The following is a 25,283-nucleotide window of genomic DNA, read 5'->3' on the forward strand; positions in this document are numbered from 1 at the left end:
TTGTTCTGAAATGAACATCAATAAAAGTCAATGCCCCTATCAATAGTTGCGTATACTTGAAAGACCCAATTTTTACACATGCCCAACTTTATGTAGCTTTATCTAGAGTTAAAAATGGAGATGGGCTTAAAATATCCATTTCAATTAAGGTAAAATCACAAACAAAACAACAAATATAGTTGGTTTATAAGGAAATATGTTATAATTTATGAAATTATTGTTTGAAAGTTTTAAATTTTCTTTATCAACATTCTACTGCTTAACGTCATTATTTATAATTTTGTGTCCTTAAATGTTATGGTTTCGTTTGAATGTGACTTGCAATTATAAATCATGTTGCCGTATGAAAAAGTAGATTATAAATTATCTTGACTTCTTAAAACAAATTGCCATTTTAAATAAGTTTTATCATAGGCCCAAACTAAATTTTTTAATGTTAAATTACATGTAATACTTTATATATGTGTGTGTGTGTTTAATTGATGATTTTTATATTTCCACCCGTGTCATACACGAGTTAATAACCTAGTGATATACTGAAGAAGAAATAACGATAATGCATGTGACTATGTACAAAGAATATGAGTAATAATCTAAATAAAATATTATATCAAATGAGAAACATGAAAAATCAAACTAGTAAAAAGGGTTGTTCAGAGCAACCACTCTTGCAATATTGGTTCACCATAGACAACCAAACAAAATCCGCCCTTTTTTTACACTAAAAGAGCATAAGGAAAGTCAAGTAGATAGAAAAGCAAACATGAACACTATTTGTTTCCCATGCAACGCCATCTTACACGGTTTGCCACACACACAACATATAGGGTTTTATTATTAGAATATTGCGCATAAAGCTTTAATATTTTGGGGGTTGGTGACTTGGTTCTATGTTCGGCTAAGGATGTATCTACGTATGCTTTTAGGGCTTCGAGAGTATAATCATGGAGTTTGTAGGACCATATTCTTCGTGGTTATGATATTTAAGGGTTGGACGATGATTATGAGTGTGTGCTGGATAGTCTACGTACTTTACTTCCCGATTTTGATTTTAGTAGATTCTCTAATAAGGACATCTCCCCCTAAATCCCAACATGATTTTGCGAGTGCCTTATTTAGTGGAATTGTCCAGAGTTTGGAAGTGAATTTTAATCTATCCCCTCACTAAAAGACGGTGTTTGACTGTCTTCGGGCTCCTCGTGCTCAGGATTTTCTAACGCTATCGAAGTTCCCACAATAAACAGTTAAAACTAGTAAATAAACCAACTAAAATATATACAAATTAACCAAATATTTGTATTGTTTTCTTGTTTTGCGTGCTGGACGTCCCAGGTGTTCATCCCATGCCTCGACAAGTCCAAATTAGCTGCGTTACGTATATGACCTGAAATACAATAAACACGTATGAAGTATCGAAGTTCCCATAATAAACAGTTAAAACTAGTAAAAAAACAAACTACAATATATATAAATTAGCCAACCATCAAACGCAAATCCCCATTGAAGGATCGGGCCAACATATGTCGGGGTTGGAGTATCGGACTATCCTTAAGTACCGGATAATGATCACTATGTTTTCGACTGATGAGCCTTGCTTAGTTTGTCGCAAGGTCTGTTGGGATTCTTTTGGATACCATTGCAAAGAATTGCATGGTTTTAAATACACACATGATTTGGTTAGAAATGTTATGTGTGATGTTTTTAAACGAGCATGGATTTCTGCTAAAAAGAAGGCCCATGTTAACTTTCTTACGGATCCGCTTGAAGTGAGGTCTACTTTACGGAAAGCCGATAATCTTGTGTTTGGGTGGCCTGGGGGAAAAACGCATGTTTGGATCTTACATGAGTGTCTCCTCTTGGTTCACTAAGGGACCGTGGGTATATTGTGGGTCAGGCTGTTTTGAAGGCTGAATCTGACGAAGTTGTTACATGAGAAAGCTTGTTTAGAGAATTAACATGTCTTTCTCTCATTTGAATTTGATATGTTTGGTTTTCTCGCCCAGAGGATGTGAATTTTTTGAGCAGGGTTTAGCATGTCATGCATGGAACTTTTTCAGCTGCTAAGTCTCAAAGCTTTGTTTTTAGTAGGATTGGACTATTCTAAAGGGGGTTGCGGTGCAGATTGTTGCCCGTTTGCATTCCACTTTATTGTAATCGTTTTCAATTTAATGAGATTTAAAGTTCACTTGAAAAATAAAAATAAAAAATAATATTAACACCTATATAGTTACGTATTAGTAGATACTTTCAAAAGGAAAATCATATTTATTTATTGAAAATATTTTTGCAGAAATATATAGTTTGAATGCATAAATCAAATACCCGTCAAGAAAACTAATAAAAAATATATGTAGAGTATCTGTATTCATAAACATAGTCAACTAGTAAGAGTTATACTATATATTATATATATATATATATTAGCTTTTTTCCCGCGTGTTACGCATGTTACTTTTAGTTTTTTTTTAAATTATTGTGAATGTATTTTTATATGTATGTATTAAAATTAAATCTTAAATGAATGTATAAAGTATGTTATGTTTTTTGGTTGGAGTTAAAGTTTACTTTGTTTGTTTTATTTGCTTACGTTTATATGGATTTGTAACTCACATTTGTCGATAAATAGATTGCTTTTATACAAATCGTTTGTCAATTTCATTTGTAAATCACTTCGTTTATTGATTTTGAATATGATTTATTTTTCTTGTTAATTTCAGCTTCTTTGGTTGTTAATGAAATTCTATGTGTATACTCAATCATTCTGATCTTCCTTTATTTCATTGTAATCGTTTTCGTTTCAGTTTTAATAGCCCTAAAGGTTTGATGGATTTCTTAATAGAATTTGCATTCTATGAGACAATTTTAAAAAATGAGCTTCAGATTAGACATGATCACACGAAAGACCCCTGAAATGGTCATATAATTTGACCAAAATCATCACGTTATGATCCTTATTACCTTATGAATCTAAAATGTAGATCAAAATAGAGTTTAGAAACAATCTGTTTTTCTGAAAAAAAATTTGAAGAGTGTTTGCTTATTGAGAAAGAAATGCAAATAGTGAATGAAGACGAATAAGTCTTCACAGTTCCTATAAGCAACGAAACGACAGATTTTCCAAGACAGCGAATCAGCTGATTCGTAACGAATTAGTCGATTCGTTATCATATTCGTTACACGTGGCAACAAATAAGTAATTCGTTATAACTTACACGAAGTAATAACGAATCAGATGAAATTCAAATTTAATTCGTTATAAATTAGATGACGAATTGGGTTATTCGTTACAGAGTGGCGGAAGCGAATTAGAATGATAACGAAATAAGGCAATTCGTTAAGAATAACCCATTCGTTATCCATACATAACGAATTAATATTTCTTTTATTTAATTTTAAATTAAATGAATAATTCAAATAAATCAATTAAATAATTGAATGAATAAATAAATCAATAAATAAATCAACGAGATTCCGTATCTCGATGACATTTTATTTTACAAGCACATGAGATTCTTGGGAATTTTGTGTGATATTGGCAAAATGGCGGAGAAGAAGTCTCCTCCAAAACTTTATTGGAGTAGGAGTACCTGGTCAAGTCGTTTTGTCATTTAAATATGAAGGGTTAAATTGAAACCTAAAAGAACCCGACCCAAACAAACAAGAGATTGACCCAGCCTTTTAAGGTTTGTTCCTTGACCCAATTTTTCTGAAATTGCTTGTTTCGTTATGCATCGGATAGGACCCGTTGCACACTCCTAATTAGGATGCTTGATGATAGCAATAAAAAACTAGAATGTCCGTGTTTAAATCTCAGAATTCTTCAAAACAAGGGATTGGAACTCTAGTCTTGCCTTACGCCATGTTCTAACTGTAAGTTTTATAATTTTATTTTATGCTTTCATTAAAAGTAAATCTCAATTTGTGGTCAATGTGTTCTTGGTAGCAGGTTGTAGGGATTCAATTGCCTATTAATTCCGTATGGGTCATGATTATAATTGAGATGATTAGTTTTTTGTTATCATTTAATTAAAGTGTAGAAATATAAAATTGTTTAGTGTGTGAAAGATATTTACAATGACATGATTGTTTGTTATACTTGAAGTAATGACTTGGATGGCAATTTTTCATCATGGCAATTTTTCATCAAGTACTCGTATAGTTTACAAGGACGATTTAACTTATTTATTGTTGAAGGGTTAAGTTTATTTTATCTCTAACGTGCACTATTTTAGTGATTCGTTACAAAAGCATAATAATGAAGTAAAATCATCCATTCATGCTAGCAACGTTAAAGTTTACAATTTGTTCAAATATATGAATATATTTTCAAATTTGCATTTTTCATAATTTATTGTCGTGTGGTACATGATGTTTCAATAATGTTACTAAGGAATATTAACCAAAAGAACGGTATCTGTAATGGAACTACACTTTAAATAATTAAATTGGGGAGGCGTGTTATCTAAGTTTACGTAATTTTAGTTACTAATATTGGTTATCACTCTTATATTACTTGCAGTAATCTAATGCCTTCAGAGAAAAAAAACTTCCGTTTAAGTTCAACATTAGGCAGTTTCCCATTGGAGTTTGTTATGCAATGAACATCACCAAAAGTCAATGCCCCTATTAAGAGTTGCATATACTTGAAAGACCTAATTTTCACACATGCCCAACTTTATGTAGCTTTATCTAGAATTAAAAGTGGAGATGGGCTTAAAATATCTATTTCAGTTAAGGTAAAATCACAAAGAAAACAACAAATATAGTTTTGTTTATAACGAAATCGGTTATAGTTTATGAAATTAATGTTTGAAAGTTTTAAATTTTCTTTATCAACATTCTACTGTTTAACGTCATTATTTATAATTTTATGTTCTTAAATGTTATGTTTTCGTTTGAATGTGAACTGCAATTATGAATCATGTTGCCATATGAAAAAGTAGATTATATATTATCTTGATTAAATTGCCATTTTAAATAAGTTTTATCATAGGCCCAAACTAAATTTTTTAATGTTAATTAATTACATGTAATATTTTATATATGTGTGTGTGTTTAATTGGCGATTTTAATATTTCCATCTGTGTCGTATACGGGTTAATAACCTAGTGATATAGTAAAGAAGAAATAACGATAATGCATGTGACTATGTTCAAAGAATAAGAGTAATAATCTAAATAAGATATTATATCAAATGAGAAACATGAAAAATCAAACTAGTAAAAAGGGTTGTTCAGAGCAACCACTCTTGCAATATCGTTTCACCAAAGGCAACCAAACAAAATCCTCCCTTTTTTTTACACTAAAAGAGCATAAGGAAAGTCAAGTAAATAGAAAAGCAAACATGAACACTATTTGTTTCCCATGCAACGCCATCTTATACGGTTTGCCACACACACACACAACATATGGGGTTTTATTATTAGAATATTGCGGATAAAGCTTTAGTATTTTAGGGGTTGGTTCCATGTTCGGCTAAGGATGTATCTGCGTAAACTTTTATGTCTTCGAGAGTATAATCATGGAGTTGTAGGACCATATTCTTCGGGGTTATGATATTTAAGGGTTGGACGATGATTATGGGTGTGTGTTGGATAGTCTACGTACTTCACTTCCCAATGTTGATCTTAGTAGGTTCTTTAATAAGGACATCGCCCCCTAAAGCCCAACATGCATTGGCGAGTGCCTTTTTAGTGGAATTGTCCAGAGTTTAGAAGTGAAGTTTAATCTATCCCCTCAATAAAAGGCGGTGTTTGAATGTCTTCGGGCTCCTCGGGCTCAGGATTTTCTAACGCTATCGAATTTCCCACAATAAATTGTTAAAACTAGTAAATAAACGAACTAAAATATCTACAAACTAACCAAATCTTTATATTGTTTTCTTGTTTTGCGTGCTGGACGTCCCGGGTCTTCATCACGTGCCTCGACAAGTCTAAATTAGTTGCTTTAACATATATTACCTGAAATACAATAAACACGTATGAAGTATCGAATTTCCCACAATAAACAGTTAAAACTAGCAAGCTCAGCAAAGGTAAGATGTATGATTAAATGATGTATGTTAAATGATAAAGGAAGGATATGTGGACGATAGGGATAGGGTTAATTTATTGTTTTGATTGACTAATTGTTTAAAGTAGAACCATCACAAATAACCTCATAAAGGGAAGTGTATAGGACACGGAAAGTAACGTGATCAGCAAATCACAGCTGGCCACTGTTATTACCTGTTAGCCTTACTATCCTTGTACTAAATAGTTCCTTGAGTGATGACGTTTGTGTTTCCCCTTTTAGAATACGATGGCTGGAACGGGAGGAAATATAGGAGCTGGAGTATTTGTGAGAACTGAAGGCCCCACTAGACGTCGTGGCAGGCCTCGTCGTGCCCAACAACCTTTGGTTGAAACAGCTTCCAACACCGGAGATGAAGGGAGTGCGGCTGTAAGAGACCCGAACAACAACGAAGGGTTTCAACTGGATCCCGCAATTCAAGCAGCTATTGTTCAAGTTGTAGCCACTGCTATGAAGAACCTGAATCCTGATAAGTCTGCTGAGAAGTCTGGGGAAAAGAGTAAGAAGGATGATGAAGAAGAGAAGGGTGACTCGAGCGAAGTTCGATCCGTGAAGGTTGATAGCAGGAAGAGAGGCCGAGGCGGGTGTAACTATAATTCCTTCAAAGGGTGTAACCCGCCGAAGCTGACTGGGTTGGGTGACGCAATCTCTACTCTTCAATGAATTACCGCCATGGATAAAATTATCCGAATCAGCGAGTGTCGTCCTAACCAAGCTGTCGGTTACGCCACCTAATCGTTTGAAGATGAAGCGATGTATTGGTAGGAATCGATTGAGCAGAGAAGGAGTCGAGAGGAAATAAAGGCTATGAGGTGGGAGGACCTGAAAGAACTGGTTATGAAGAGGTTCTGTGCTGACGCAGAAGTTGAGAGGGCGGAGATGAAGTTCCTGAACTTGAAAGCTGGAACGATGACACATCGTGAGTATACCACTGAGTTCAACCGAATGTCTAGGTTGGTACCTGATATGGTTAACACCGAAGCTAAGAGAATCAAGTGCTATGTGAGGGGGTTGCCACATAAAGTCCGCATACTGGTCTGGGCAAGTAAACCCACTAACTCTGTTGTCGAACTCGCAGAGATGGTTTATGCAGACCTGGCTGCGGATGATGTAGTGGTGGAAGAAGAGAAGAAAGAAAAGAAATGGGTTGTTCCTGCCAAGCGACCCAGCACTCAGACATGGAACCTCAAAGATAAGAAGCAGAAAGTGTGGGAGAAGAAGTCGTGTAGGAATTGTGGTAAGATGCACGGTGGTGAGTGCAAATGGGGCACTGGTTCTGATGTGTACCATAAGTGTGGAAAATCCCATGGAGGGGAATGCAGAGTAGGATCTAATGCTTGTTACAAATGTGGTAAGGTGGGGCATTTTGCTCAGGACTACCATGCTAAGCCCGCGTGTTACAAGTGCGGCGAGACGGGTCACTTTGCTATGGAGTGTACTGAGGGCGAAGCCGGGGGAAGTGGAAAGAAGGAAACTGAACAAGCTAGGCCAAGAACCCGAGCCTACATGCTGACCCAGGAACAAGCCAAGCAGTTTCCAGATGTCGTCATAGGTACGTTTCTAGTAAACGGTATTTCCGCTTCAGTATTGTTTGATTCAGGTGTGAACAAAAGTTTCTTAGCCACGCCATTTACTAAATTAGCTAAAATGAAAAGTTGTCGAGTGTCTGAAACTTTTATAGTAGAAACCGCTAGTGACACTTTGATTAAAATAATGAAAATGGTTAAGGACGCTAAGATATAGTTAGATGGACACAAGTTCCCTGTTACCTTGTATGTTATGACCTTAGGAGGGTTTGACGTCTTCTTGGGAATGGATTGGCTGTCTGAGTATGAAGCTCAGATAGTGTGTAAGAGTAGGATATTAAGGTTAAAGTCCTTGGATAGTAATGCGGTGACGATTTATGGTGATAAGGAAAGTTATGGGCTTAGTGTCATTTCGATGATAAAAGCCGAGGGTTTGTTAAGGTGAGGGTGCGGTGCCAACCTAGCGTATGTTGTCAACGCTACGGCCGAGGCAAAAGAAATGAAAGATGTTCCAATCGTGTGCGAATACCCAAAAGTATTCCCAGAGGATCTTCCGGGGTTGCCACCGGAGCGCGAGATAGAATTCCAGATAGATTTAGTACCAGGAGCCAAAACCGTCGCGAAAGCGCCTTACCGTCTAGCACCATCCGAGATGAAAGAACTGATGTCCCAACTGCAAGAACTCCTCGAAAAAGGTTTTATTAGACCAAGTGTTTCCCCGTGAGGTGCACCAGTGTTGTTCGTGAAGAAGAAATATGGAAGTATGAGAATGTGCATAGACTATCGTGAGTTGAATAAGCTTACGGTAAAGAAAAGATATCCTTTGCCAAGGATTGATGATATGTTAGACCAACTGCAAGGTTCAAGTTGGTTCTCACGGATAGATCTTAGATCAGGCTATCATCAATTGAAGGTGAAGGAAGAAGACATCCCTAAGACAGCGTTCCGAATGCGGTATGGACACTACGAGTTCCTCATGATGTCATTCGGTCTAACAAATGCCCTTGCAGCATTTATGGACATGATGAATAGGGTGTGTCAGCCAATGTTGGATAAGTCAGTTATTGTCTTCATCGACGATATATTGATTTATTCAAAGAGCGAGTCTGATCATGCTGAGCATCTGAGAGAAGTATTGGAAGTTCTGAAGGAAGAGAAGTTGTATGCAAAGTTTTCGAAATGCGCGTTCCGGCTGCGAGAAGTGCAATTTCTAGGTCACGTGATCAATTCTGAAGGGATTACCGTGGACCCAGCTAAGATTGAGGCAATAACGAATTGGAAGACTCCATAGAATCCGACTGATATACAAAGCTTCCTAGGGTTAGCTGGCTACTATAGGAGATTCATCGAAGGTTTCTCCAAGATAGCCGCACCGTTGACCGGTATGACCCGAAAGTCGATAGTATTCAGTTGGGGTAAGTTTCAAGAAGAGGCTTTTCAGGAGTTAAAGAAGAGACTCACGCAAGCTCCAATCCTTGCGTTACCCGATGGTGACGAGGATTTGGTTGTTTGTACTTATGCTTCGCATCGTGGGTTAGGTTGCGTGTTGATGCAGGGAGGGAAGGTGATAGCTTACGCGTCTAGACAGTTGAAAGTCCATGAGAGTACTTATCCGACGCATGATTTAGAGCTAGCAGCAGTAGTGCATGCCTTAAAGATATGGAGGCATTATCTGTATGGTACTAAGTGTACCATCTATACAGATCATAAGAGTTTAAAGTACTTCTTCGAGCAGAAAGAATTGAACATGAGGCAGAGAAGGTGGTTAGAATTGATAAAGGATTACGACTGCGATATTAAGTACTACCCTGGTAAAGCTAATGTGGTCGCCGACGCGCTAAGCCGTAAGAACGAGGAAGTCCTTGCAACAGTGAAGTCATACCAGCTTATTATGAATTCGAGCCTTTTCTAAGAAATCATCAAAGTGCAGTCAGAGGTGCTGGTAGACGAGAAGTTAGTAAAGAAAGAAAGAGTTTATGGCCAACAAGATGAGCTAATGGAAAACACTCATGGTGTTAAGACTAGGTTTGACCGTATGTGGATTCCACGCCATGGAGATCTCAGGGGTCGAATCTTAGATGAGGCTCATAAGTCAAGATATTCGATTCATCCAGGAGTTACAAAGATGTACCAAGATTTGAAAAGAGACTACTGGTGGCCAGGAATGAAGAATGATGAAGTAAAATATGTCAGTAAGTGCTTAAATTGTTTACAAGTAAAAGCAGAGCACCAGAAGCCTTTTGGGAAGATGCAACCGCTAGAGATACCAGAATGGAAATGGGAACACATCACCATGGATTTCATAACTAAGCTACCTCGTACAGCTAAGAATCATGATACCATTTGGGTGATAGTGGACTGATTGACCAAAAGTGCTCACTTTCTGCCTATACGAGAGGCTATCTCATCAGAAACGTTAGCAAGTTTGTTCATCAAAGAAGTTGTGTCCAAGCATGGAGTACCATTATCGATCGTGTCTGATAGAGATACACGGTTTACTTCGAGGTTCTGGAAGAAGTTCCATGAAGCTATGGGAACGAGATTGAACATCAGTACGGCGTATCATCCTCAAACCAATGGACAGACCGAGAGGACGATCCAGACCCTTGAGGATATGCTACGTGCTTGTGTTTTAGATTTCGGTGGAAGTTGGGATGATCACCTGTATCTAGCGGAATTTTCCTATAACAACAGTTACCATTCAAGTATTGGTATGCCACCATTTGAGATGCTTTATGGAAGACGATGTAGGACTCCCGTGTGTTGGGGAGAGATTGGCCAGAAAGAAATTGGGAGTTTAGAAGTTGTTCAAGAAACGTCTTTAAAGTGCGATCAGATCAAAGCAAGAATGAAAGCTGCTCAAGACAGACAGAAGTCGTATGCTGATAAACGGCGAAGACCGATCGAGTTTAACGTTGGTGACAATGTGATGCTCAAGGTCTCGCCTTGGAAAGGGATCATTCGTTTCTGGAAGAGGGGAAAGTTGAGTCCGAGGTATATTGGACCGTTTAAGATTATAGATCACGTTGGTGAGGTGGCTTATAAGCTAGATTTACCTAATGAGTTAGAAGGAATTCATTCAACCTTCCATGTTTCCCACTTGAGGAAATGTCTAGCTGATGATACGTCTCACATGCCATTGATGGACATCGAGGTTGATGAGCAGCTGAACTACATTGAGCAACCCATAGAGATTGTTGATCGTAAGGAGAAGCAACTTCGTCATAAGGTTATACCCTTAGTGAAAGTGATATGGAAGCATCGCAAGGGATTAGATGCCACTTGGGAAGTCGAGGAAGAGATGTGCAATTTTTATCCTAGTCTGTTTAAGTAATAGTTAGGTTTTGGGGACGAAACCTCTTTAAGGAGGGAAGACTTGTAACATCCCAAAACTTCAAGTAATAGTATTTATATTATAAATCGAGTTTTCTTGATTTGGCAAAGAAATAATAAAATATTAAAAGGAAGATAGGTAAGTTAGTTAGATGGATTAGATATGGACTAAAAGGAAAGATGGGCCTTAGGTCCATGGGCTTAAGGGAGTATAAATAACCCTTAAACCCTAAATCTTTCCATTTCCATCCAACTTATCCATCTTATTCTCCCTACACCTCCATAACACACACCAACCCTTTCCTTTTTCGGTCGCAAGATAGAAAGTGTAATCCTAGATCAAACGAGCCAAGACCTTCGATCTATCCTCTATATTCGAGCTAGTCACGAGATCCAAGTTCATAATCAAGCCTAGCCGTAACCTAGAAGCATCAAAAAGGTATGTTCTTTACCTTAAAGGTTGCGTTTTTGTTAACGGTTTGCTATGAAACTTGAACCTAGAGTATATTGGATCTAGATGTCTCATAAAAATACAAACTTGGAGATTAAAATGAACCTAATGGTCTTATGATAGTATACCACTCAAAGATGAACCCTAGATCTAGCCTAGAATGTTTTAAACCTATAAAGGTCTAAGCTTTATGCCTAAAATGGGATAGATCTTGAAGCCATGATAGTAATGGGTGTAATTGGGTATGAATGATGATGATAAAGGATTAAAAGTTCATGATTTGAACCATGAAACAGGTAATATGGGCAAGGCAGAATCATAAGATAGAAAAAAATGAGTTGAACTGGGTGTTCTCGGCTAAGTTTGAGGGTTCTCGGCCAAGCAGGAGATTTTGGTTAACACGAGATCTCGGTCAAGCCTGAGTTCTCGGTCAGACAATAGTTCTCGGCCAGAACAGGTTTTCGGCCAGGCGTTCTCGGTCACTCAGAGTTGTTTGGATTTTGGCCTGAGTCCAGTTGGGCCCAAATATCATAATGGACAGCTGGACCTGAATCAGCTAAGCCCATATCCAATTTAGACAAACTAGTCCATTATCTTAAGCTTAACAAACAAGCCCAACTTATAAAATAACTTAAAATGTTAATGGAAAATGTGTTAAGACAGTTACTGAAAATAAAATTTTTCCAAGCTGATCTGGCAGCTTAACCCCAGCCAGGGGCTCTGCCCCTTGGACCCCGCTAGGGGATGCCGCCTCTAGAACCCCGCTGCCAGGGGCTCTGCCCCCGGACCCCGTTCGTTATGGGTTATGTAAAGATAGAAATACGTTATGAGTAGCAATAGTTAATTGATACATGTAAATATTATACAGTTAGCCGTGCACAGCTCAAGAAGGGAATAACTATTGAAGGTGAACGTAACCGCATTTAGGTGAGTTTCTAGCCTCATTTCCTTGTTATGTTTTTGGGGCTGTGTGCATACTCGATGTGATTAGTTAATACACTTACCTTAAGTGGTAAGTGTATGCCTTATGTGATTTATGTATGAATGAATGCTTGACGATGCATGAACAATATTCGGATATTGCATGTGCCGTCAAGGGATAGTATAAAGATATGATTGACATATATATGATGTATAGATGATGTATGGACGTATGAAAGTTATAATTATGAATGTATAGAAAGGTACGGATGGTATAGATAGAACAAGGGAACCGACCCTAATAATGTCGGCGAATGTAGGGAACCGACCCTAATAATGTCGGCGAATGTAGGGGACCGACCCTAATAATGTCGGCGAATGTAGGGAACCGGCCCTAATAATATCGGCGAATGTAGGGAACCGACCCTAATAATATCGGCGAATGTTGTGAACCGACCCTAATAATATCGGCGAAGGTTATAGGGCAGAAGACTCTTTAAAATGTATGTGTATGACTGAGAGTATGTATGTTAATACGAAAGAAAGAATGAAAGTACGTAAGTATGTAAGACAATAGGAAGGTATGTACCCTCGGGTGCATATGTAAATATGTGAATGTATTGTACGTTGCCTGATTAACTAGAACTCACTTAGCGTAGCTGACTTTTAGTATGCACGCAGGCTAATCGACTGAGACAACTGGCTTGAGGGAGACACATGGCAATACTGAAGAGACTAGCATCTGAAGATTTGTCGTGATGTTTTGACACTATGTTTTATGTTATGTTTTTGAAAGACAAGTTATGGATGATTGTAACGAATGGTTGACTATTTTATTATTCCGTGAAAGTTTGTAATTAACCTAGATATTAGAACTGCGTTTATGAGTAAATCCAACGTCCAAATGTGAGGTACCGGTAACGGGGCCTTACACGATATATTTTCCAACTTTTAACCTGTAACAATCAAATTTAAGTTCCACAAAAAACCCGAAGCAATCCTTGATAAAAAAAACCCAAGAAACTAAATATGATACACTTTATTATATTCGAAAGTGATTGATATATACTATCCTTACAATTTAACACATATATGTATAGTTTATTAAATTAACCGAAACAATAAATAGATAGATCTAAGCCATATACTTATGAATTGTAAATTTATATGACAATATACAAAAAAACCAATAAATAAATGGATTTAGTTTTAAAAAATGGATCAACTTTTAAACATATATTTATAATTTAACGATTAAAAAAATTACTTCGTAAACTGAAAGCACATTAGAGGTTTTTATTTATTTATTTACAATCTTTAACAATATATATAGTATAATGATAATATTTAAAATTATATTCTTTTCAATATTTATTTCACTAAGTATGTTGTGAAATATATATTCTATCAACGTATAGTAGTATAATATATGAATATTTTATTTTTATAAAGTTGTTTAGATATAATATAAATAGAGTTTAATTAAAGAAAAGTGAATAATTTAATCATGTTATTGATATAATATAAATGGAGTGTAAAAGGAACGTGAATAATTATTGATATGTGACATATATTAGTTTTGGAGGGAAATTTTTTTGAAGATTAACCACAAATTGATACATGTCTACAATTATTTTAATTTATTAGAATATGTAAATAAGTACATTTTCCTTTAAAAATATATATAGTGTGATATAGAATTATTAATTATACAGATAAGTATATATTTTATGAAACATGTTGTATAAAACTTAACGTGTCACCAATGAGTCCTACAACATCTAGGTTTAGGTTGTTGGATGAACACATAACATAAACCAACACAACTAATATGTTGTACCGACCCTAACAATGGCCCGTACTTGTCATAGGACACACTTAGGTCGAATAACGTCAAGATATTTGATCATCACTGCTCACCGATACTAAGGTGAGTTTCACAGTCCCCTTCTACTGTTTTTTTTATTTTTTATTTTTAGGGAAGGAAACATACTTAAATTTTTAATGCGTAATAAATAATTTTTGATATAATCATGAGTAATCGAGGCCCTTAGATCTTCAGATCAGTGCATTCTATAATAATTTACTATGGGTTTAGCCAAGGAATATGTGTGTAGTACTATCGGAATTGATCCCCGCTCATGGTTAGTAGTTGATTAATGTCGAAATAAAAAATATATATAAACTATCTTTGCGAGCAAGGGCAAGTAAGATGTTGAATCCACAGGGAAACAATGAAAAGTGCAAGTCACAGTCATGTTTTACTAATTAATTAACTAAGGTAGACAAACGATATCAAGTAGTTAAAATATTGATTTCGTTGTAAAACAATATATATGAGAAAACAGTAACAACACTTCAAGTTCCGGATATGCAATAAACTGACTGATGTTAATTTATACCAATTGGGAAATCACATAGACATGATTCATTCATTAGAATAGATAAATAATCACTAGACACAGTAGTTTGGCTATGATGATTCACAGAACCTAATCCGATGAATTCACACAACTGAAGGCGGTCTACCTAATTACCAATACGATAATATAAAACTTAACATATATCAATGATTAGCTCAATTATAGATTGGAAGAATGAAATCGCTGAAGAATTGGTGGTGATTGGAAGGTGTCAGAATGGTGGAGAATGACCTCAAAATCGCCCCCGAATGTCAGGGTATAAAGAATAATCTAATTTAAGGTTTTTCGGGCTTAAATATGAAAGAAAAACAAGCAAAAACGATTTTCCTGTCAGACCCGTAGCTTATGGAGAGGACGTCTACGGCCTTGAGCCACTTCATTACTTTCTTGTTTCTTCTATTCCCATATTTTTCGCGTTGAGAAGCCAAAAATTCATATATTATGGATCCCATAACTCATTTTCTAGCTCAAGATATGCCCGCTTTACTAAAAGACACTTTCCTATTTACCTGTCTTGTTTAGTTTTCGCTTCGGCTTCGGGTTTCTCATCCAAACCTTTCCCAGGTCCTTCTTAACCATCCATATATGCTTCCCTATGCTTTCGTCTTCTTGATACTCGCTTAATCTTCATCTGAATGACTATGAATTAACTCGTTTAAGCTCCGAAGACCTGTGACCATAAAAGAACTCAAAGTTATCGTGTTCGTTATATATAAACAATTAAAATAGATGAAATAACACATATATACACATGATTTATACATGACCGTTAGTAGCTCTAACCGGTATGATAATGGGTGTATATATTCTAACCTTATGTCATGGTGTTACGTTACCGGGCAAGTGACAACAAATGTAGGTTTGATTATAGGCCCACGTGTCATATATTAATTCGTACTTCTTGCAAGTCCACAAAGGATCATGCATTCATTGTTTTTACTTTACATATTTTTAAATTCTTTATAACGTAAACGTTTTAACTTTTAAAAACTAAATATTTATATTGTGTTATTAAACATGTGAGCTCACCAACATTATGTTAACGTTTTCAAGTATGTTTTTCAGGTCATTAAACAGGTAAAAAGAATTGTGAGTACCAAGCTTTGCATGTCGGATCACCTATTTTGAAAGATTTTAAGTTTATATCTTCAATTATTTTGAGGCATATATTTGGAAATCCTATAATTATGTCGTGTTTTGAAATACTTTCAAACCTTTTATTTTGTAAAACAATTAAAGTATATGATGATCTATAAATGTTTGTTTTGCTTTAATCAATAGTTGTGATTATCCATGTTTGTCGTGCGCCCCGTTTCCGCCGATGTGGAGTGTGACAAATTGTGACAGCCTTAGGGCTACTCATTATTCGGCTAACCTGATTTTCCTTTGTAGAATGAAATGTCTCTCTCTAGTTGTTCATTTTGTTCGTGAAAAGTTACAAGACGGGTTAATGTGTTACTCGTATAAAAGGTTCAATGTTTCTTTAACGAATTTCGTCGAATCCATTAATACGCTGACACGTGGCGATATTTTACATGTCAATGAGTTCTTTAACAAATACCGTTGGATCAATTAAAATTCTGTCGGACGATGTTTTTTGAGTGGCTGTTTGGGTTTTTTTTTTCAAAGCCATGGTCAAAGTTGGAAATTGTTAATCAAAAACGACTATTTTAAAGAATTTCTATTTTTATTAATAGGGAAATCATGCATTAGGTGTTCTAGATATGGAAGATTGGAATGCATGCGTGTATCTTGCTTCTCTCTATTTCATTGATTGTTACACCTTACAAACCACAAGTTCTACAAACTAAACTACTACACAAAGTTGAGAAAACATATCACAATCAGAAGTATTAGATAAATAAAAGAGAAATCTGCATTTTTTCTCCCTGGTATATGGACCAATTCGACAGGTTAAACACTGAAAAAGATTTTGCGAACTTTGGACCATTGTGATATTTTGGCGGGTCAGTCTGTGCCCTTGCCGTCAGTTGACCGTGAGTTGACTGACCAAAAAACATTGAAATTACCGTTTTACCCCTGAGCCTATAATTAATTTTAAAACTTATATTTCAAAATCGTGTTGAGGCTGGGGTTCAAACCCCTGACCTCTTGTTTAACAACAAACAAAACTTACCATTTGAACTGAACTAATGTTTGTTATACTTACACAATATGAAATATATATTTATCACTTCCTCATCATCATCATCTACCTATCTTCATCATCTCCATATACCAAATGATTAATCAATCACTGAAGCATTTTATAAATCAAAGATAGATGAACAAGCCTTTTGTTCTTTATCACTGAAGCCAGCAACCACCGTCTCCGGTAACAACCGCCCGCCCGTCACCGCCGCTACCACCTACCCTTCTCTCACTTCAATTTGTCTCTTCTCTTTTCTCATCTTCTCTTAAAATTGATTGTCGCCTGGAAACTTTAATTTGGAAAACATGACAGATCTCGTTCAATGAAATAATAATAATAATAATAATAATAGATAATAATAGTAATCATTAGTTGACCGTCGTCAACCTCCACCACCACCAAACAGAAATGGTACTGCAGAGTTACAATCTCTTTTCCAACTCCATCCTTAATAGGCATGGGGCTTACCTGAAGTTCAGATTATAATAAATTTATAATAAAACACATCCCCGATAAAACAAAAGTAATGGAAAATGAATGAACTTACAGTGAATTCAACTTTAGCATGTTCCTTGTTTTTGTACAGTGATCTACCCAGTCATGAATAAAACACATCAATTAAAATAGTTTAAAACTTCATGGATTTATTTGCTCATGTACCAAACCAACCAAACAGATCTAGGAATCGTCCAACCCCATCATCTTCCGCCGCCGTCACCGGCGAGATGACGTCACTATTCTCATCCACCTTCATTCCATCAAACCCACTTCACAAACACCTAACCAAACCACCAACCACCACCACCAAACCCTACCGTTCGTCATCACCTCCGGCAAAGGCGGCGTCGGTAAGACCACCACCACCGCCAATGTATGGTATGTATATATGTAGGGATCTTTTTCAAAAAAAGTGGGCAGATCTGAAAAATCTTGAAATGGATATAAAGAAATTTGTAAAACAAATATGATCTGGCTTCCTCATCATGATCTCTCTATCTTCACCATCATCATGGAGGTGCGGCGGGAGGGTGGAGGTGCGGCGGTGGTGGAGGTGCGACGGGGAGGGTGGACGGGAGGGTGATGAGGTTGATGATGATGAAGCTTCATCAGATTTATTATTATTATTATTATTATTATTATTATTATTATTAATTTATTGGTAATATTATAATGTACAATGACAACTTTACCCTTCATCATTAACAGTCAACGCTTGGTCAACTGACGGTAGGAGTCGGAGGAACTCGCCGAAGAAACACAGGGCAGAAACATCGCAAAATCTTTATCAGGGATAAACCCATCAAATGTGAATATAAATCAGGGAAACAAAATACAGATTTCTCTAAATAAAATTACCGATTGTGTTACCGGTTTGTTTACCGTCTGTTCATTTGCCATTCACTCAACTTTTAGGAGTCGACAAAAGTCAAATATATTAAGCCGAACATGAAAACATATAATATATTTTTGTCAAACTTAGGTGGCTAAAGGCTAGGTTTTTAAATTAGTGCGATGTTGCTAAAATGCCTATTTAAACTAAACAAACTCCATCCTTTTAGCTACACACTCATTTCAAACATTAACACTCTTGGTCTCTTGTTTCCTACTTTCACCTGGAAATGAGTCTAGTAACTAAAAAAGAAGACGATGCAGTAATCAGAGGCCAATCATGGCTTTATAAACAACTCTTTTCTACTTTTAGTAATGCTGCGTTAGGATGTGCCTTGCAACTCGACATTGCTGGCATAATTAATCGTCATGGTGGACCGATTACCTTGTCTCAAATCGCTTATGGGATCAACTCTACATCACTAGATGTGGATGGACTCTCACGTCTCATGCGGTTCTTGGTCCACAATAAAATATTTGATGAGGTGCATCAACCAGGGTGCGGCAAAGAACCGCTCTTTACTATCAACGAGTGCTCTAAATATCTCTTAAAAGACACGAGGAACACCCTCGCACCATTGGTAACGTATGGCACGGACCCCCTTACGTTTTCACCTTTTTATAACATGAATCAGGCCATTCAAGAGGGCGTAACCCCAGCTTTCAAAACATATGGAATGGAGATATGGGATCTATTTTCTCGCAACCCACAGGCGAATAAGATCTTCAATGAAGCGATGGTATGCTTATCAAGGATCCAAATAGAGGCCATCATGTCAACCTATGATTTTGGTAGTCTAAAAGGAACTTTGGTTGATGTTGGGGGTGGCCTTGGGGCGACACTAAATGAAATTGTAACCAAATATCCGCATATTAAAGGTATTAACTTTGACTTGCCTCATGTTATTTCATCTGCACCGTCATACGAAGGAATTACCCATGTTGGTGGTGACATGTTTACATCCATTCCCCATGGAGATTCATTCTTTATGAAGGTATACTCTTTCACGCTTAAAACGTAGTATATTAATTATTATTATTATTATTATTATTATTATTATTATTATTTTTATTATTATATCTGTGTTGAGATAGAGTGAACATGCAGATGTTTCAATTTATTATTAATACAAAAAAAATCTAAAGTTTGATTACGCTACATAATATGAACGAGCTATCAACACCAAGCATTTACACGGGGCCGATGGTGTCGCTAGTAAAAGAATTAATTTGTCAATCATAAATTAACATATTTAAAATATATATATAAACCGTGCATTGTTGTGGCACACTGGCACGAATTTAATCGGTATCGGGTTATGACACCGAAAATAAACAAAAAATTAATTCAGCAACAAAAGGTGAAAAAGAAAACATGTGTGTTGCGGCTACAAACCGACACGAATTTGGTTAATATTGAAGGTAGTGGCATTAAAAGAAAAACAAAACAACGATCCATAAAACGATAATATCGTTTGCGGCCATGAAGAGATCGACGTGAATTCGACCAATATCAATGATAATATCTAAAAGTTAAAAATATATATTGAAATATTTTAAAAACAACGTGGACCACCGAGATGCTGTTATGATACACTAATAATATGATGCATATCTCATCTATCTTTGTAGATAAAATTCTTAAAATAATATATTTGAAGAGAGAAAGAGATACTTGGTCTCCTTAAAATAATCCATGAAGCCTTACGAGGCGTTATGCGGCATGTGACGCCATGTTAGTATAGTTGATTTTTGGTTAAAATGAGTGTAGTGGATGAAGCCCCTTTAAATATTACTATGTTATTATTTTATTATTATATTTTATTAACAAAATAACCAATAGGCAAACCCATCAATCACAGTCCATCATTTCCCCCCACCCGACGCTGTGTATGAAGCGCCCACCCCCTCCAAAGCGCCCATAGCACCCCATGGGGCGGTGTTCCCGGCACTATAGGGCTCCTTAGGGTGGGAAGCGCCTCACTACGGTGGATCTAAGTTCATACTAATACAAGTTTATTATTTAATTTATGTGGCTACTAAGGGTATTTCTATAGATTTTATAATTTATAACTCGAATAAACACTAGTTAAAACTCTATGAAGTACATGTAATTCACTCAGCTCTCTTATAAATAGGTAACAATAGATTTTTATATAAAATATGATTCGCGTATTCTACTGATACAACTGATAAAATCTTGAACGAGATAGGTGACTTAGACTATCCTTCCTTCTAGTAGTTTTATTTTTCTTTTCCCCTTCAATTTTTTCAAGTGTTTGTGACATGTCCATATTATGTTGCTTTACAAACAACTATACATAAGCTATCATTTAGTCTTGGTCTGAATCTTGATTGAATTTTGCATTGATATATAAGGTCAATAAAAGAACTTTTTGTCAGTAGTTTGTGCTACTAACCTTATACTTGGTGAGCAAACAAATTGATTGACTTAATATAAGTATATAATTCAACTAACTAATAACGTCATCTGACATAGTGAACAACTTAAGATTATCAAGACATATTGTTACATGCATAATATTATCTAAGACACATAAACATAGTTCACATACTTTTACATAAGAAATCAAAACATTTTTCACATGTATATCTGTTCAAAAGAGTTTACACCTGATATTATTCATATGCACATCAATACAGAGGATTTAACATCCAAACACACTTAACAATATAACCCACACGTCTTATAAACAAGACAGAGAGTGTAAGAAAGATCAACGCAAGGAGAACAGAAACCAAAAGAACTTATTCTAGTAAATAAAAGAGGAATGATTTATAAGAGCGAATAACTAACAGATGGACCGGGTTATTTAGCTAAAAGACCCCCACCATGTAGTTCGTAAATTATTACAATACACATACTTTTTATAAGTATGTGTGTTTTATTACACGATTGGTTTTTACGAAACACATTTTTAAAAGTCACTGCCTCTTGTTATATTAATGGTTTGACAAATATGAAGTGTTTACATCAAGACAGAGGGCAAACGGGCAACAAGCTGCGCCACAAGCATTTGTTGAATTGCGTAAACCCATCTTTAAACACTGCATCGATAGATCTGAGAATCATAACATTACTATTCATGACCAATTGGACTTGGTTAAGTAGCCCCACATCTTCATTTGCAAGGAAACCAAAAGTGTCAAATGTGAGCTGTATAAATACATGTTGGTTGTCAAGACAAGCCTTTTAATGTTTAGGCACATCGCATGAAACAGCTTTTAAAGAAGTATTTTAAAACTATATCAAGTATTATGTATTATTACTTAATTCAGTATTTGTATGAATACTCATAGTTACAAATGAAATTTAATAAAAACATACATTCTAACTGTGTTAACTATATACCAGTAAAGTATAGCTAATATATTATTTCTAATACCATGATTACAGTTAATACTGCATAACTGGAGTGATGACAAGTGTGTACAGATTCTTAAAAATTGTCGTGAATCTATAACTGATAGAACCGGGAAAGTTATTATCGCGGATATTGTCCCTAAATCCCGGAGGTGATGATGTCTTCGATGATGCGCGTATTACTTTTGATATAATAATGCTAGGATGCGTTGTTGGAGGGAAAGAAAGAACACAAGCTAACTGGAAGAGGATTTTGAAAGAAGCAGGGCTCCAGCGTTACAAATTCATCAAGATTCCTACGATCGTATCAATTATTGAATGTTATATGGAGTGATTCCACTAAGTTAACTATTGTCCTAAATCATGGTACTTGGTTGTCCTTTTAGTATCTTATTGCGTACGTTTAAATAAAGGCATCGACTCTAGAGTATGTGTACTAAGTATTATTATTCATTTCTTCTTGTTTGAATAAACCTGATATGTTTCATCTATTCACAAGTCATTTAGGTACTTAATGTTTGTCACTTTGTTGAATGTTCATATAGTTATTTGTAAAGACTATTGATCTACTAAATATATTGTCACACCCCGATAACCTTAATCTAGGTAGCGGAAAACTTTGACCAAGTCTTACGGGTGGTGACAGACATCATTTCAGCCAGTCATATTTAACCATAAATTTCAAATGAAAGTTGAAATTTATTTAACCATCAGAGTCATTACACGTGTCATATTACACATTTTTTATTCAAATTACAAGTTCAACATAAAGTCAACGTTTTTCATTCAAACACACGCCACTATTTTCTCGCGCTCTTCACGAAGCTTCAATACTTCACTTATTTACCTAAAAACAATATTAAAATAAACGTCAACCCGAATGTTGGTGAGTTCTCTTTATTCGAAAATAATTAATATATATTAGTTACATATATACATATTATTATGAAAGTATGGCAAACGAAACTTCAACACAAGTCACCATAATAAACAATATTATATCAATTTATCAGGAAATAAGTAAACGAGTACTTATAATTCTAACCATACAATGGTTCAACGACCATTCTTTTCATAATCTATTACCATAAGCAACAGTGGTAATCTTTTCCTACCGTTCTTTTAACATGATAATTATATCTTTAAACTTCATAATAATCGAGTTTACTAGAAAAACGAAGCATTTTATCTTTTAAACAAATCGTATTGTTGTAGACGAGCAACGAATACAAGTACAAGTGTATATATGACTATCAAAATTGATAACTCGATACATACCATACTTAAAATATTCTCACTTTTAACCTAACGCGATTGGAAGTAGGGGGCGTCAACCCAATAGATCTATCAATATTTCTGTGCCCTTATTAATTCGGTTAACATTTTTTTAACCAATTGTTAACTCATCCTACTTTTTACACGATTTGTAAAATAAAATGCCTTATAAAAGTTTCAATAAAAACCAGTAGAAAGAATATGTTTTCCCCCAAAACACAATAAAAACATTTCAAAAACGAGAGGTCGATAGAAAAACTCACGGTTGAAGCTTTTCGTCCCAAAATTTGCGTGTCCTATATTAGTACACGTTTTGTTTATAAAACTTGGTTTGAGTTTTAGTTTGTAAAAGTCTTTTATTTGTTAACCTTAGTCTAATGATCACACAAGCACACTAGCAAATAATTTCCTATCTAACAAGTTAACAAGTATAGTTTGGGTTTTGTTAACTATTGTCTTAATAACTAAATTAATTAATAACTAAAGTAAATATACAAATATGATAATATTAAAGTTTCAGTTGCTGGAAAGTTTTAAGAAAATATTAATTTGTTATTTTTAATGGATTTTGGTGGTTTTGTCGGTTTCGCGTTTAAATACGAATCGGTTGACTTTTTGTATAAAATATAACTTTTAAGTTTTGGAAAACACTTGTTACATATATATTAGTTAAGTTTTAGGAGTTATTTTACAAAAAATATGCTATTTTTCATTTTCGTTAATATTTTCTTAAAATAGCAACTTTTAGCGTTTTCGTGTCGGTTTTCGCGACACGAACCGTTTATGACCAAGTTTTGTTATCTTGTCTTCTTCTCATATATTAACTTATGTTATATGTGTATTTTACAACTTTATGGGCTATTCTAAAATAGTCCCTAACTGTTGTGTCTGTTTACGTTTAAAAGCCGATTTTTCAACCGTTAAAGTTACCAACAAGTAAAATAAACCTAGTATGTCCACACCAGTTATCCTATGAACTAAGTATACACATTATAACTTATAATTCACCCTTATTTCCATATTTGATCACATAATTTCATATATCACATTTAAATCAATTTTAAGCTCCTAATTCATAACTTAAGTTTATTAATAACGACAATAATCATGCTTATCATTTTATACATGAACAAATATCATTGTAAAACTTAAAAATCCAGATTTCAAATCATCATCATGATTCTAACAACAAGCCAAATTAATAATTTTCAACTATACTCTTTATTCCTATTTAGAATGTTCTAACATGTGTGTTTAATCATGTATGTTCCTTTTTTAAAAATCAGTCCAATAATCATATGGTCATTCCTTTTATCATCAAATCATCGCATCATAAATGCACAAATTCAAGTGTTTCATCATTAACTAATCAACTTATAAATTTCCCAAATGTTCAATCAACAAAGTTTCCTATTATAGTAACTTTTAATTTTTAATAATTCTATCTATTCCAATCTTTCAATTATGATCAAGAGTGAATCTTGTTTATCTCATTCAACTAGTTTGACATAACTTCATGCATCCTATTGTTCTATTCTAGTTTTGATGTTTCAATATTCAAGTTTTCAAAGTTTCTATTTCTAGCAAGTAAGTGACAACTGATCCATATGGTAATCCAATCTATACTTTAACAATGCATCCTATCTTAGTTCAAGTATGCAATTTATTATATATCAAATACATATATGCTGAGTATTCATGGCATAATCAAATATTCAATACAGTTACCTTATTTAGCAATCTAACAATTTCAACAATAATCTTCAAGTATTGTCTTTCAAACTAATAGATTATGAATCTTCTAACATACAACCTATCTTAAATATCAATCAGTATCAATCCATATCACTTTCTAACTTCATCAATTCATCAAGTATCCAAGTAACTCAAAAATCCCTAAATTACAAAATTATGAACAAGTTCTTGCCAATTTCAATTTCAATACTAGCGATTCAATAGATTATGTTCATATCATTAGTCCTATTGATCATTAACTACCCAAAATTCATTCTAACATCAAGCTCAACCACCAAATTCATTCATAATTTCACCTAAATATCTAATATCCTAACAACACTTCTAATCAATCTCAACAATCCAAATATGATCTTTAAGATAAATGTATACATGTACGGGTTCAACACTTCCACATACTCATGCATACATATGGCCTATATACACACACACATGCCTCCACAATTTTCAATCTCCAAGATCAATCTCACCCAAGAACACATAATCTTATCTATTCAATCATAGAAATCAACTTATAACTACAACTTACTTGGGTTTTGAGGATCCTAAGATGATGAAATAGGTGATTCTTGTGAGTTTGATGCTTCCTTCCACTTGGTTC

At 35.0% G+C, this 25,283-nt stretch overlaps 1 pseudogene across 1 annotated transcript; it reads left to right on the plus strand.

Moving 5' to 3' along the window:
- The first annotated feature begins 18,477 nt into the window (after nucleotides 1-18,477).
- On the plus strand, nucleotides 18,478-22,192 carry LOC143591298 (desmethylxanthohumol 6'-O-methyltransferase-like; annotated as a pseudogene). The gene is made up of 2 exons (XR_013145634.1): nucleotides 18,478-19,262; nucleotides 21,686-22,192. The product of XR_013145634.1 is annotated as a desmethylxanthohumol 6'-O-methyltransferase-like (transcript).
- The last annotated feature ends 3,091 nt before the right edge of the window (nucleotides 22,193-25,283 follow it).

The sequence above is a fragment of the Bidens hawaiensis genome, unplaced genomic scaffold (genome assembly GCF_021521415.1).
Source record: "Bidens hawaiensis isolate Kalapana, Puna unplaced genomic scaffold, B.hawaiensis_p1.1 tig00039506_1, whole genome shotgun sequence".
Taxonomy (NCBI): domain Eukaryota; kingdom Viridiplantae; phylum Streptophyta; class Magnoliopsida; order Asterales; family Asteraceae; genus Bidens; species Bidens hawaiensis.